Raw genomic sequence first — 15,527 nt, forward strand, 5'->3', positions numbered from 1 at the left:
CCAGGTGTCCAGATGAGTTGCAGAGTGATTCATAAGTGCTTTGTTTTTCTGTTCTAGTCAAAAGATTGTAATTTGGGGGTGATTTACTCATTCAGGTGCTGGCACATAGAATGAGATGGTAGTGAATCTACCAAAACCCACTGAAGTGTACACTTCAAAATGGTGAATTTTACGTTGTGTGAATTATTTCTTGATTTGTAATAAATCTAGGACTTAACCAATTATACTGTGATGGATTATGATACTCTGAGTCAGAAAACCTGGGTCAGATTTACTTGTGGAGCCACCCTCCCTCTCATCCTCCAGAATCAGGAGAAGCTCTGTTTCCTAGGGGGTGAGACAGTACAACCCATGTGATAGGCTTGGCTGGAAGACCTGGAAAATTTCTTTATCGTCATGGTTATGACATGGTTTGGAGCCCCCTTCTTTTATTCGTGCATTTATAAAGCACGAATTGCTCTGTGGATTGCTTTTTGCTGAGGCTTTTTGAGAGCATCTGGGAATCAGGAGAAATCCCCAAAGCAGAGTCATGGCAAAAGGCTGAGTGGTTTCCCAGCTGCTGACCCTGCAGCCACGCCTGGTCCTGGGCAACACTGAGAAGTAGTTGACATGTGTGTCACTTTCCTGGCCTGGTTGTCTTTTGGGTTATCATTCGCCAGGCTCTTCTATTTGCATTTCTCAAGTGATGAGTGTTTTCCAGAGTGAGCTCATCACATTAATCATATTAGGGTGTGAGTGGCCTGTTTAAGCCATATTTGTATCTCAAAGGAAGACCAAAAAGCTCAGAGGGAGGAATCATCAGGTGCCTTGGAAAGAAAGGGTGGGGGAAGTGGGAAGTTATTCTGAAGCAGTGGTGCCTTCCTGGGCATCCCTGAAATCACCCTGATTCAGGGCCCATTTGATCTCCTCATCCCAAGGCCAGTCTTGCTCGGCCTGTGCTGACTGCTGCTACTGCTACACCATCTGGAAGAGAAAATCAAGAAAACAGCTTTAGTTTCTTGCTCTCCTAGGGTTAGGCTAACATGGAGGCCACAGCGGCCTCAGCAGAAGCAGTGTTGATGGTGGCTGGTGGTGGTGGCAGGGGTGTCATTAGTAACTGTAATGAATCACGGCTGGGCCTGGCTCTCCTCTCTGACTCAGCTTGAAACTTCTTTCTGTTAACAGGAAGCCAGTAACCAGTGAAGTCAAAAACTTGCATGAAACTCTCTGGATCGGAAACCACCGGGTGTTGTTTAAGCTTCTGTTTCTAAAACAAGAAGGGAAACCATGGAATAGGAGCTTCCCTGTCCCCTTTGATGCAGAGGGACTAGGTTGGTAAGGCTTGATGGTGAGCCGAGGCTCTTGTTCCTTATGAAACGAAAAAATTGTACAGGAGTTTACAAAAACAGGAAGCTGGCAATGAAAGCTATTGGAATTATGTAAATTAAACAGTCGGTTTGGAATGCAGGTGGCAGCCTGCCTGTGGGAAAGACTGGAGAATGAGTCAGGATGGGAACAGCCAGGTTGTCAAGCGCTAGTGCAGGACAGGGGAGGAAACTGTGAGGCAGGGGGCAAGACGTGGGGGTGTGGAACCGTCACTGCCCTGGCCTTATCGCCCCAGGGCAGCGCTGGAACGGTGGGGCAGCGCCGGGAGGGGGGCTCTCTGGGTACAGTATGAGAAAATGAAGATGCTTACATTGCTCTAGGAGAGATTTGCATTTCCTCATGGATATAAGGGATGGAGCCCCCTTACTGTGCTCACGCTCTAGAAGGCTCTAGCCCACTGGCAGCTGCTGCCGAGGGGCCTGGGAACTCACGCTGTGATGAATGCGCCCATCAGAAAGAGGAGCTGGGAGCACCATGCTGTAGATCAGTGATTCACAAACTTTCGAGAGTGGAGACACTTTGTTACAGCTTGTTGTTTTAGGGTATACTCTTTCCCCCATCCTTTAAAAATATTTTTAGTGTAAACATTTAAGCAAGTGAAAATTAACTTTAAGTTTTAACATTTAAAAAAGTTCCTGTTATTTGAAACTTCTCAGACAACCGGATAGCCGTCTGTGGCACTGCAATATTAGGATTTGGACTCTCAGCTGTAAGCTGTATGCTCTTCAGGGCAAAGGAGAGCCCTTTGGGACTGATAAGGGAGCTTGCCATGTCAGTATCTTTGCTTGCTTACCCCTCCCCACTCCCGGCTATGTTGACATCTGGGGATACGTGATAAAATGTTCTTCTCCCAGACTCATTACTAATCACATTTTCTTCCTTCTAATCTCTCTTCCCTGCAGTCTATCATTCATCTGACCATCAGAGTTAATTTCCTAAAACAGAGTCTGTCGTGTCACCTCCCCTTTTCAACAATCCTCAGTGGGTTTCCCACTGACTACATAAAGTCCAGTACCTTACCACGGGGCGAGGAAAGCTTCTCATGATTTAATCCTCTAATACCTTTCAAGTTTTGATGTCTTTTACATCCCTCTATGGAACCACAAAATTCCTGCTAGACATGATTTCAGGTCATTTCTTGAACATCAGGAACTGAGAAGCTAAGAAACGAGAAGCTTAGCTCAAATTGCTTATATAATACAGGGATTTATGTGCTCCAGGATAAAAAAAAAGTCCAGTATTAGTGTGAGCTTCAGGCACGGCTTGATCCAGCAGCTCAACAATTTCCCCAAGGACTCAATTTCTTTCTATCTGATTCTCATGGCCCCAAGATAATTGTGAGCAACTCTTGGGCTTTGTGCTTCTTTTTTCATGTCTCTAAAGAAAGACAGACTCTTTGCCCCAGCATTCCTCACCCGTCTTCAATCTGATTAAATTTGTTTATGTCATCTGTTTACCCCTGCACCAACCCCTGTGGCCAGTGGGATGTGCTGCAACAAGCTTCCTCTTTATATCAAAAATTTCCCGCAGAACTGAATGGACACCTAAATGAACATTAGGACTGTCGGGAAGAAGGCAGGGGGCTAGAACCTAAGGAAGCATCCAGTGTAGTTCACTCCATATACCCTGCACCTTCACATTTCCATCCCCCCAACACACCCCCCGCTGCTTCCTGGAATGTACCATTTGTTTCCACTGATCATAGTCCTACATATACTTAAAAGCCTTGCTTAAATGCTACCTCTTACTGTTATGTCTCTTCTGTTCTCCTGGTAAGATTAATCCTTCTATCCCCCTTCCTTCCCAGGGCACACCATGCTTCCATCTCATGTATAATTGCATTTATTGATGCTGCTTTGCATTTTTCTTGGAAAAATGTGCTATATTTACCTGTCCTCTCACATTCACTACCTCTGACACCAGACGTGTGTTTTTTTCCCCACACCAACCCATTCTGACATCAGCAGGGTGTTCTACAGTTCAATTCAGTTCTGACACTATGTCAGATCCCACAAATTAAGGGCTCAGTCCCACAAGACTGTCCCGCTTCAGATGTTAATTGTAAGTCCCAGACTGTCACTTGTACTTCTGACCAATTGGCTATAAATCAGGGTTCCCATGACCCCCTCCTTAGGTTTGATAATTTGCTAAAATGGCTCACAGAATTCAAGAAAACTCTTACTTGCATTTACCAGTTTATTGTAAAGGATGTAGTAAAGGACACAGATGAACAGCCAGATGAATAGGTACATAGGGTGAAGTCCAGGACAGTCCTGAGCATAGGAACTTCTGTCCCTGTGGATTTGGGGTGCACCACCCTCTGGCACATGGATCTGTCCCCCAGCCTGGACGCTCTCAGAACTCTGTACTTTAGGGATTTTTGTGGAGGCTTCATCATGTAGGCATGATCATTTTCCTGCCCTTTTCCCCTCCCCAGAGAATGAGGGTGGGGCTGAAAGTTCCAGGCTTCTAATCATGGCTTTTTGGTGACCAAACCCCATCCCGGAATCCATCAAGATTCACCTCATTAAAACAAAAGATGCTTTTAGGAAATTCCAAGAGATTTAGGAGCTCTGTGTTAGCCACTCCTGTCACTCAAGAAATTCCAAGGGTTTTAGGAGCTCTATGTCAGGAATAGGAGTCGAAGGCCAAATATTAGCAGAAACCAGGATCAGATATATCTATACATGTATCTTACTGTTTTACAGCATTCTATCCAATTGTTCATTTGTCTAACTCCTCCATTGGCCAGAAAGACCCTTGAGGTAGGTGGAGTCATACTTTGTTCATCGTAGCATTGAACGGTCATAACAATAATATCATTACTGAGAGCTTTCTGGGTGAAGGCACTTTGTTAAGAACGCTTCCCACATCCTTTTATTTAAGTCTCATTTAGTCTTGACAACACAGTCAGCAGACAGCAGCATAGAGACTTGAACCTAGATGTTTCCTACTCCAGAGTTCATTTTCTCAGGCGTTTATCATGTTCATAGAGAAAGTTGTGAAGAGACACTTCCCTGGAGGATGAGTCCCTGCTAAGGTGACACTGAGTGGAGGAGGCAGACTAGATGGCAGAGGAGCTCCAGTCTTCCCGAGCAACTGGACGGACGGTGTCAGGAATGTGGGGCGGGGGGCAGGCGAGTGGCGACAACTCTGGGTCTTGTTGGGGAGGGTTTGCCGAAAAGGGTCTTCCTTCAGGACACCACTCGTGGGCAGAGTCCAGAAGTGCTGCTGAGTGCGGCTCCCTGAGCGAGGCCCTTGTCTCCTAGGAGTCCTCACAAACTGAGGGAATCAAGCCATTTTACTGGTGCAGCGAAATGGAAATTTGAGGCCCAAGTGAGTATCTGCTAAGATGAAATAAGCGGTGAGACTGTGGCCAGAAATGCTCTGTGAGGACACAGCTGGTCACTGGAGGGCCCTCCTTGTAGAAATACCATGTGGAGAAGGCGGAGGGAGCAGAGGAGGGGCATCCGTCAGAGCAGATGTCCAGGGCATGGAGGGGAGGTGAAGCTCAGTGGTGGAGTGCAGGCCTAGCATGCACGAGGTCCTGGGTTCCATCTCCAGTACCTGTGTTAAATAAATAAATAAGTAATCCTAATTACCACCCCCTTCCCCCCAAAAAAAGAAAAAAAAGAAGAACACCCAGGGCTCCTGAATGGTGGCAGCAGCACAGTGGGAGTTGAAAGGCTGGAGGCTCACTCCTTCCTTCACAGCCAGGCCCACTCTGCCTGCTTCCAGAGACTCCCAACTTGGGGAAGCAGAGGGGAAAGCCTTTGCCCAGGTGGAGGCGACCTTGAACTCACCAGCCCTGGAGAGGTGGATTGCTGTTCCACCAAGAAGAGTTTGGGGAGGGCCGGGATGTGGGCCAGATGGATCGAGTCTAGTAATGACTGAGCACCTCTGCCTATCTTCCCTGCTAAGTTCCACATAAACAACCAGTTGAAAAAGACTGTCCCCTGTTCATAGTCTTTATCACTGGGTGTTTTCAAAAGCAGTTTAAACGCTGGCAAACATAAGGCTTTTATTCCTTCTCTAACCACTGAAAGGAAGTGGTGGATTTAAAAACTATATGAATGGCAAAGAACAGAGCCAGAGAGACAGAAAAGGTGGCAGGAAGGGTGAGATGGATGATAAAAATGTGTTTGACAGGTAGAGGGGGGCGGAGGGTGGGGATGCTAAGGTGGAGGGATAAGGGCTGGGGAAGGAGAGACGGGAAGGAAAGGAAGGTAGGAGCCAATTCCAGGGGAAGGAGGAGGAACCCCTGTCCTCAAGCACACAGCTTGGTGGGGCGGGTTCCCAGGCTGGGAAGCCTGGGAGACTTCTGCAAGGGTAAAGTCACGACCCTTTTGGGAGGAGGTCCTTATTTTGACCACCTATGAAAAAGGTTGGTCTTTATTTTGTATTAAAAACCAGTACGCTGTTTAGTCCACAATGTACTAAATTTTGTGTAAAACTTAATTTGGTATAATTACAATTCCTGTTTGTTAAGCAGAGTGTGAGACATGGGCCTCACACGTGTTTGAAAGTCAGGACCAGCAGCACATTTAGCAGCCTCCTTCTCCTGTGTTAGTCTTTTGGTCCTTAATTTCGCTCTGTCTTTTTCCTTTCTTGATTTTCTTCATCCCTTTCGTCTCTGTCTCGCTCCCCCTTTTCATTTCCTTCCTTTTGGCGTCTCAGGCTCCTGCACGGGCAAAGCCCCGGGGTCCCCCGCAGTGGGAAGGCGATGCTGCCCGCAGCCCCCCAGGGCCTCCTCGCGCCGAAATTGACAGCCGAGGCCTCCCAGTCCCCAAAGCAGCGCAGGCAGCGGCCCAGGGAGGCCTGTGCCCGAGGTTGTCCAGCTCAGGCCCCAGCCTGGCGCCTCGGTGCCCATCCACCGCACAGGGGCGGGTCCACCTCCTAATCTTGTCCTCGCACAACCCTGCCAGGGCCGCACACACGGGAGCCTGGTATTTCATAAGTGGAGTTGGAGTGCCGTCCTCCCACGAGGAGAGGCGAGCAGGAGACGCTCCCTATTGAAAACACAGCTGTTGCAGAGGAGATAGACAGGAAAACCGACCCAGCCCTCTGGCAGAGGCCGCGGCGGGAGTGCCAGCTCCTGCGAAATAACAGGCCCAGCCCAGAGGCACAAACACGCGGCCCTGGCAGCCGCTGTGGCAACCGGCCCCAGGAGGGCGGGGCGCGGGGAGCCCGGAGACCCCTCAGTCCCAGGGAGGCAAACGGGCCTTCTCCAAGAGGAGGCCGGGTTCACACTCCATCGGGATCCGGTCACGGGAAGGAGGAAGGGGACGGGGCGGCCCGTGGGGTCGGGAAGCGGGTGTCCAGGAGTAGGTGCCACAAAACCTGGTCTGGTTCTAATGGAGCGAACTCACTCAAGTTACTTGCTCTCTTTGAGACTCACTTTCTTCATTTGAAAAACGAAAATGATACTTGCCCTGCTTACGAAAGAGGTTGTTCTGAGGACTCTGGTTGAATGATACCTTCCAGAGTCAGATCTGCGTTCAGACCCTGCTGTTGCTGCACGTTAGCTGGACTTGGCATCTGTTTTCTCATCTGGGAAGCACTGTAATAGCTCCTACCTCACAGGGTCGTGTTGAGGCTGGAATGAGCTTAGTACAGTGCCTAGTTTATTCTAAGTAGCTCAGTAAATGTTACCACTTGTCATCAAATAGGAGAACTTTGTGTAAGCATTTTGTAAATCCTGGTGCGTTCTTTAAAAATAAGGGACATCATTCTTATATGTCAGATCAGCTGGGTTCCAAGCACTATTTTGTAAAGGAATTCCCTTCCTAGTTTCCTTACCCCCTAAGAAAGGTTCCCCTTTCTTCCTGTGGTCCTTTGGGGCCTTCAGTGGGAGGATTTTCCTGTGATTTACTCACTCTGCTTCCTCTCTCCTTCCCTCTGCCAGTCCAAAACCCATTTTCCTCTGGGGCCCAACTCAACTCCTCCAAAAGTCTTGTATCACTAGCCTAACTCCATCTTCATCTACCTCTCAGTTCTCCCAAGACTTAGTTGTGTTGATGTCAATATCTGTGGAAGCCCATACAGAGCTCTCTGGCTTGAGTAAGTAACTGAATCTTGCTAAGCCTCAGTTTGCTTATCTGGAAAATGGGGACTAACAGTGACTACTTCATCGGGTTGTTTAGAGGATCAGATGACACCGAATTCCTGAAGTGGTCAGCATGATGCTCACTTGGTAAGGGCTCATTTGAGGTTGGTCATGACTATTCTGTTGCTAAGTGCCTAATGGGAACATTTTGCCTCCCTGTCTTGAGTGTAAGCTCTTGAAAGAGGGCATGTCTTCTGTTTTCTCACATACCACTCATTGTGGTGTACACGTGTTGGGTAATCAATAAATACCTTGAATACATTTTTCCCCCCATTTTGGTTGACTTGTTTGTAAATTTGCAGATTCAAGTTACTTCACAATGATGGCGTACTGCTTTTCTGCATTTTTACAGGGAAGAGAAACACCTACCATGTATGTAGCAGGGTGTTGGGCACTTTTTACAGTTTATCTCATTTAACTTTCACAGGAAGATCAAATCCCTGAGGCGGGTGTAATTATCTCCACTTTACCAACAAGAGAACTAGGGCTCAAAGAGATTAAGTTGACCTAGATTACACAACTGGTAGGGCTGGGAATTGAGCTCAGGTCTGTTTGACTCTAAGGCCTTGTTTTATTTTATTTTCATTGTTTGTGCCTTTCAGTCACATTGTCTTTGCAGAACAAATCCTGAACTTTAATTTCATTTACTGGTTATACTAACACCATACAAACTTTTGGTGTTCAACAAAGTTGAACTGTCAATTCATTACAAAAAGTCTGCAGGTGCAAAGTACTTTGAAGAAATCAAAACTTTACCTGAAAGGAGTACTTTGATCCCTGTGACCTATTGCACTAAAAATTTGGTTATTTCTTTTGAAATGATTGGCTTACATTAGGCTTAATCTTGTTTGTCACTTTGAAAATACACTCTCTCTCCCGTCCCCCAGTCAGAAAGCTTTTGGTGCCCAAGATCTAAGGGAAGTTCCCTTATTTTTAAGAATCTTGGTTCATCGAGTTTTGACCTGTAATGATCTTTTGGGAATGAATCTTCTGGGACTAGCAAAGCTCTTGGGAATGAAATTCCTTTGTGACAAAGGCAGCTGCGTGTTAAACACAACCAAAAGCCCAGCAGTGAAGTGGTGTCCATGTGAGTCACCGGGACGGGGGCCGAATTCCCATTGACTGCACACACAGGCACTCACTCCACACAGAGTCGCTCGTCTTTGTCCAAGAACAGTGGAATGTGAAACACTCAGGGCAAAGTTCTGAAGCGAGCACATTCTGTCTTTACTGTCTTTGCTCCTTCTCCCTTCAGGCTTGGCCTCTGCTCTGCCAGGCGTCAGGGCTCTGCTCCATAACACCCTCCTCCCTCCTCCTGGCCCCAGCAGCAAAGGATCTGCTGGTGGTCATGGGTCATGGTCTCTGCTGCTGCTCCTCGGTGGACCGAGATTGAGTCTGCCTGCTACTCCTGGGGGAGGGGGGCCATTTGTGAGGGGGAGGATGAATGAGAATGGGGTTTGCCTCGGCCCTACTTCCAAGGCCTTCCTTGAAATGAAACCCGATTTAGCCCTTTTAGGGGAACGATGTGAGACCAGAAGGGGAGCAGCAAGTCACCAAGTCCAGCAGCATCCTTGGGAAATGGAAGTAGTTGTTTTTCCATTAGACCCTTTTCTATACTGGAATTTTACACGTCTTTAGCAATCAGACTAAGTCCAGCATTGGTCTAGGGAGAAAGATGATCACATTTTAATTCTCAACAAGTTCAATATCTACATGAGAAATACTCTTATTCATCAAACAAGGGATGCACCAATTCTCAAAACATACCGAGTGTTTCAGTCCAGACAGAATAAATCAAGTAAAGAATGGTTGTAGCAACCCAGAAAAGAGGCATGTATGAGGCCAGGTGTTAGTGATAAGACACAGAATTCGGGTCCGTATAGATTGGGTTCAGATTTTGACTCTGTTGCTTAATAGCACCGTGACCCCGGTTAGGCTAAGTATCCTCTCTGTGCCTCAGTTTCCTCTTCAGTAAGTGAGGATAAGAATACTGTCTGTCTTCTGGGTTTACTATGAGCATTGAAGTAAGTGAATCAATATTTTTAAAGTGATTAAAATAGTGCCTGGCATATAATAAATTCTGTGTAAGTGTTTGTCAAAGGTACATATATATTTGATGTTTCTCTGGTATATATCTCCATGGTGTTAGGTACTGCAGCCTGATTTGTCAACTTGCGCCCATTGCTAAACCAAAAGTCTTTGAGAAGAACAGTCTAAACCCCAAAACTCACCGCTGTCCCTACTTTTTTACTGACAGTGTCTGCAAGAAGCAGATGTCTTGGCTCTTGTTTCCAGTTAGATTCATGCTCAACTGCAAAAACCTCATAGGCTTACCAGTGCGAGAGATCAATTTAAATGTATACCTTGAGTAGAGATGTCTCCTTCAACTAGTTACATACACATTCACATATAGAGGTGTTTGCTACGCGTGTGCACTGTAGAGATATGAAGAGAAACAAGGCCTGGTCCCTGATGGACCAGGAATGCTGTTTATATTCCACGTACACGTTTGATGCCTGTGCACGAGGGATTAAGCATTTCTGCACATCCTGGACAACTCTTCATTGTTTTATAGGCTTTTCTCTCTAAAAGCAAAGTCCGTTTCCCTGAGTATCAGGAGTGGGCCATCTGCCATACCTGAGTAACGAATGAGAGGCATTTCAGTTTTCACCCCTATTTTATGTTATATGTAAGCACTGTGAGACTCCAGGCCTGAAATGCATTTGGCGATGGAGAGTTTTATAAAATAGAAGCTAGAGGGTTTGAGCTAAAACATATCTTTCCCCCTTTACCCTCAAACACAAGCTTTTCCTTCCTTTCCAATTCTCTAGCTATGTTTCTCTTTAGACAGTGGTCATTAAAGCCAGATGTGAACCTCTTCAAACTCCCGAGGTGGCACGGGCTCAGACTTAGGAGAGCTGTAAATGCTTTTGGCATCTGAAGGAGCAGGCTTTCCCAGCAAAGGCAAATATTCGAACTAGCACAATAAGGTTTTATACTGTATTGGTGTCTGTCTTAATTGGAATTCCTGAGATGTGATTTTCAATTTAATGGTCAGTGACTTCGCTTGTACTCTGTAGAATGGGGCCATGGACCATTAGTGACACTCTCAACAGGAGTTCTTTATGATGAAATACTGCTCTAGCTCTCTGACTGATCTCACTTCCAGTCCCTCCTTGCTCTAATCTATTAAACACAGCTTGGCTAGTTTAGTTTTCCTGAGCATGGCTCTGATCAAATTACTCTCCTTCTCATAAAACTTCAGTGATTCCCCATTACATAAAGTATCAGTACGCAAAGATCCCTTTAATTCAACGTCCTAAAACATGGCTTCACTCTACTTTCCGGCTTCTCCCACTAATTTTATACCTCTATATATTCTTGTCTGCAATGAGACCTTATTGACCTCATTTATTAAGCATTGATTATATGTGAGGTACAGTGTTAGACCCTGGGGGTTTAAGGATAAATAAAATAAGATTTTTTTTATCATAAAGTAACTTACAGTTTAGTAGTAGAACTAGACATCTGAGCCAAAACTGGAGGTAAAATTTGTCAGATATTAAAAGAGAAGGGTAGTCCTTAGCGTCCACTGCTGGGCAAACATTATGGTAAGTCAGACCCCCCCATCTCTGCTGGTTTATTGGCCTGAGTATCCTCTCGGTTTCCTCTGCCTGTTCTGGCTCCACATTTCTCCCCACCTATCATCACCCCGCCCTGGAGACCCAGGGCCAATTGTGTATGGATGACCCTTCTCTCTGCCTCCTGCTCCCCTGTCCCAGTTTAGGCTCTTGTCATCTCCCCCTAGACTCCAGTCATCATCTCCCTGGCCCCAAACAGCTGCCAGAGTGGTCTTTCTGCAAACCTCCATCTGCTCATGTTACTCCCCCAGGGGAGAGCCTCCACACCTCCCTCTTGGCCACAAGGTGAATCCAAAGCTGTGAGTGTGAGGTGTGCAGACGACCAGGCAGATGCTCAGGCTCTGGGCCGCTCTGTGCTTCCCTCGCCCAGGAGTCTCAGTGCTGGAGTTGTGGCGGTGCCTGAGCCTGCGGGGCGACGTCCGGGCCTGAGGAGCGTCCTGAGGCCCTGTTGCACCCTCAGACCTTCAGTAGACTGTGCCAGTGTCTTCCAGGGGCAAACCCTGGAAGCCCTGACCACCTGCCCGCAGAAGGAGACTTGAGAAGGTGGTAGCATCCACAGTTGGGGACTTCGTTGGCTTTGCTTCTGGCCTGCCTGCTTCATCCTGCCTGGCTTAAACTTGATCACTGAGCCCTGGACTCTTCTCTCTTGACTGACCTGGGGCATCTGTGGATGTTCCATGAGGAATTTCTCCGTGGGGGCTCTGCTTCTGGGAAGGGGAAGCAGAGGCAGGCGAGGCTGGAGGGCTCAATGGTGCAGATACTGCGCGCCACGTGCAAAGGACTAGGGTTCCCCCTCCGCTGCTGGGGAGGCCTCGCGTTTTCAGTGGGGGCCCCACATGGTCAGATTTGTGTTTTAGAACGATTGCAGTTAGCATCCTGGAGCCACCGGGGCCTAACCCGAGGCTAAGAATTGAGACAATTGAGATGACAAGAAACTTTGGTTACCAATGGGGAAAGGGCAGGGAAGGGTAAATTAGGGGGTGGGGATTAACAGACATATATTACTATATATAAAATAGATAAATGATGAGGACCTACAGTATAACACAGGGGATTATGTTCAATTTCTTGTAATAACATATAGTGGAAAGGAATCCTAAACAAAAAAATATATGTATGTGTATGTATAACTGAATCACTTTGCTGTACACCTGAAACTAGTATTGTAAATCAACTATACTCCAATAAAAAATTTAAAAAAAAAGAATTGAGGCAATTGAGATGACAAGGACCAGAACCTTGTTAGTGTCCTGGCCAGTCCCTTGCTGTGGGAATCAGGTAGACAGGTAAGAGGAACCCATAAGAGGAGATGGGTTCCAGAAACAACAGAGACATTTCCTCTGGCTCCTAAGGGGATTCTGGAGCCAGTGGTCTCTGTACTTGCTCTGCTGGGACTAGGACTGGGCCTCCCCTGGCATTGGAGGCCTGATGCCATGGGTTTCCCTGTTCCTGCCCCACCCTGTCTGCTGAGAGAAGGGGAAACCAGGATGGAGAAGGTGAGCTGTCTCATCCTCACATAGGCCCAGAGCTTAAAAAAGCCTGGCTCGACATGTAAAATAAAAGCCAGAGGATGTGGTTTGGGTTGTCCCTGAAAAAGATCTCTATTTATGTATGGAAGGATATTTTCAGATGAAGTGTATTTAATATGAAGAAAGGGAGGCTGACCTCTCCGTAAGGGCTGTTCCTTAAAGACGCGGTGCATTACACTCTCTCAGGGAAAGAGAGGGAGCAGCTGATGCTGTAGCCTCTTCATCTTTATCAGTGACACCTTCACAGCTGTGGTGAGGCCAGCGGGCTGCTCACCAGGTTTCTAGATCTCTAGCCTCAATTCAGTGTGCAACTCATGATGTGCTGGTAGACGAGACACTGCCTTCTCCCCAGACTCTCTTTAACAATCTGTAAAGTACTCCTCCATCTTTTAGGACGTGACAGGAGGTGCAATTAATTCGTGTTTGTGAAGTGCTCAGAGGTCCCCAGTGAAAGCGGCTGTGTAAATAGCTGCATTTTCTCCACGAGGACTGAACCTGTGGTTTCACAGCCAAGCTCAGACGTGATTGCTAAGTGGGTAAACTGGTTTTTATGATTTCGTGTTCAGATCTTTGGAGGATGCTTATCCCTTCCAGTTTCTTTCCTTTGTCTTTAAAACTATTACTTGGGACAACTCTTTACAAATATGGAGCTTATACAGATACAATGAACCCACCAGCTAAGTGAACAAGAATCAACATTTTTTATAATTAACAAATTTTTATTAGCATTTAGAAATATATTTATATAACGACACACCAGTTGTTATGTGGGTTTTAAACCTTGTTTGTTTTTAAAAGAGAAGAAATAAAACATTTGTATTTTCCCCATCCCACCCGTTTACCTTCCTCTAACCCCCTGAGGTCACACTGCTATGGCTATGCGCCGTCCCTGTCCCTGAGCGTGTGCCTGTGCGCACCAGCGTGGGTGGCTGAAGTTTTCCCCCTGTATATGACAGGACCAGCCATAGAGGATGTGCGTGCAGAGCATGGAGTTTGGAGTCTGGTGGACCAGGGTTAGAGACCTGCCTCTGCCACTTCTGAGGTATGTCCTTTGGCCTTTTTGAGCCCCAGTTCCTGCATCTGTAACCTGGCAACGATTAGGTCACAGCATTGATAACATGGGGGATAATGGTAAAGTGGCTGGCAGTAAATGGTGACTGATATTATTTAGCCACTTACGTTTTTATCCCTTTCTTCCCCCCTAGATGAAAAACCTTTGAGAGCAGGCCCCTACCCCTAGCCTGTATTAAATACCCTTTCTGTTATTTATAGTGCCTGCTAGCTTGGTGTAGAAGCTTATTGTTTCTTGAAGAAATGATTGGAATGCCCTAGCCTTGCTTCCAGCCTCAGTGCAGAGGCATACAGGGGCTGGCACGACTGTGTTCTCAGTCCACCCAGATGACACTGGGACAGTCTAGCTGGGGGCGCTCACCAGGTCCTGCTAGCCTCTGAAATCGCACAGCAATGCACTGTAGTGGTGAGGGAGGGGGAGATGCAGAGCCGTCTCTCTGCACTTGATTTTCATAACAGTCATGGATTTTACATGGTTGATGTTTCAGATGCATTTTTGCAAGACTGTGCCCTCATTCCATGGTTAGTGCTTATTTTGCAGTGCACCCCCCCCCCCCCCCCCCCCGTGGTTGGGATGCCTGTCTCTGGCAGAACATGGGAAACAGGACACAGGACACAAGAGAACACAGGACACAGACACAGGCAGAAAGGGGACAGCAGGGGGCGCCAAACTCGCACAGTTCTGCTGGGAAATGGAGCCTGGATGAGCGACAGGGCCTCCAGCTCACGTTTTTATTAGTTTGCTTGCTCTTTCCTGGGATTTGGTCAGTTCTTTCTATAATAGATTCTGCAGCAGAACAGCAGAGAGTGTTCTTTATTAAAAGAACAGACAAACCATTCCCTTTCTGGAAAAAGAAACAAAAAGCTGCCCAGAGATAGTAGTAATTCCCTGGAGAGTCCCGTGAGGGGCTTGGGCTCAGAGATCAGGGGCCCTGCCTCCAAGCCGAAGAAGTTGTCGCCACAAAGAGCCAAGTCATTCCTCATCTTTTGATTTTCATTTGTTCATCTTAAATCAAGAGCTAGAGTCCTTGTGTCTAAATGCTTGTGTTCCCCCCAAATTTATATGTTGAACTGTAACCTCCAATGTGATGGTGTTAGGAGATGGAGCCTTTGGGAGGTGATTAGGTCATGAGGGTGGACCCCTCACCAATGGGTTTAGTGCCCACATAAAAGAGGCTCCAACCCCTTCCACCAGGTGAGGACGTGGCCGGAAGAACCTGGAAGCCCTCACCAGACACTGGATCTGCCGGCACTTTGATCTTGGACTTCCTGGCCTCCAGAACTGTGAGAAATAAATGTTTGCTGTTTAAGCCACCCAGTCTGTGGTATTTTTGTTATAGCAGCCTGAATGGACTAAGACGTGGGGCAAAACCAGAACTGAAACACACTTGTCTAAGTCCTATTATTTGCTATAAGAGCTTTACAGTACTTGAGCTTATCTGTATGAGAGAAGAATAATCAGAGTTTCAGACCTGGGCACTGGATGGAGGTTATCTAGTCCAGTGTTTCCTAATCTGCAGTCATTTATATCCCATCTCTCCAGTTTTTGACATATGAATCTGCACTGCATTTAAATTATTTGCTTAGTATTTTAACATCCACTCATATTAAACTTATGTTAATTGATTTTAAAAGAAAATCACTACCATAAGTGGAAAATGAATATTCCTCATCTACATATTAAGGTAAAGAATTAACATTAAAATTAAGGCACCTAATACACCTCCTTTATTTTGCATGTGTGGAATTGATGTGAATTGCCCCAAACCTCTGTGAGTACAGAGCTCGACCTAGCTGGGTCTGTTTCCCCTCTGG

The 15,527-nt window shown here is 46.7% G+C and overlaps 2 long non-coding RNA genes across 3 annotated transcripts in view; both read left to right on the top strand.

Annotated features, from left to right (window-relative positions):
• The window catches only part of LOC123613994 (uncharacterized), a 30,850-nt gene extending 15,824 nt beyond the window's left edge, over positions 1–15,026 (top strand). Inside the window, exons 2-3 of the long non-coding RNA XR_006721437.2 lie at positions 13,598–13,683; positions 14,908–15,026. This is a non-coding gene — a long non-coding RNA (uncharacterized LOC123613994). The remainder of the gene's footprint in view (positions 1–13,597; positions 13,684–14,907) is intronic.
• The window catches only part of LOC105083941 (uncharacterized), a 103,374-nt gene that overhangs the window by 33,004 nt on the left and 54,843 nt on the right, over positions 1–15,527 (top strand). The gene's annotated exons all lie outside the window — the stretch shown is intronic.

The sequence above is a fragment of the Camelus bactrianus genome, chromosome 23, assembly GCF_048773025.1.
Source record: "Camelus bactrianus isolate YW-2024 breed Bactrian camel chromosome 23, ASM4877302v1, whole genome shotgun sequence".
Classification (NCBI taxonomy): Eukaryota; Metazoa; Chordata; class Mammalia; order Artiodactyla; family Camelidae; genus Camelus; species Camelus bactrianus.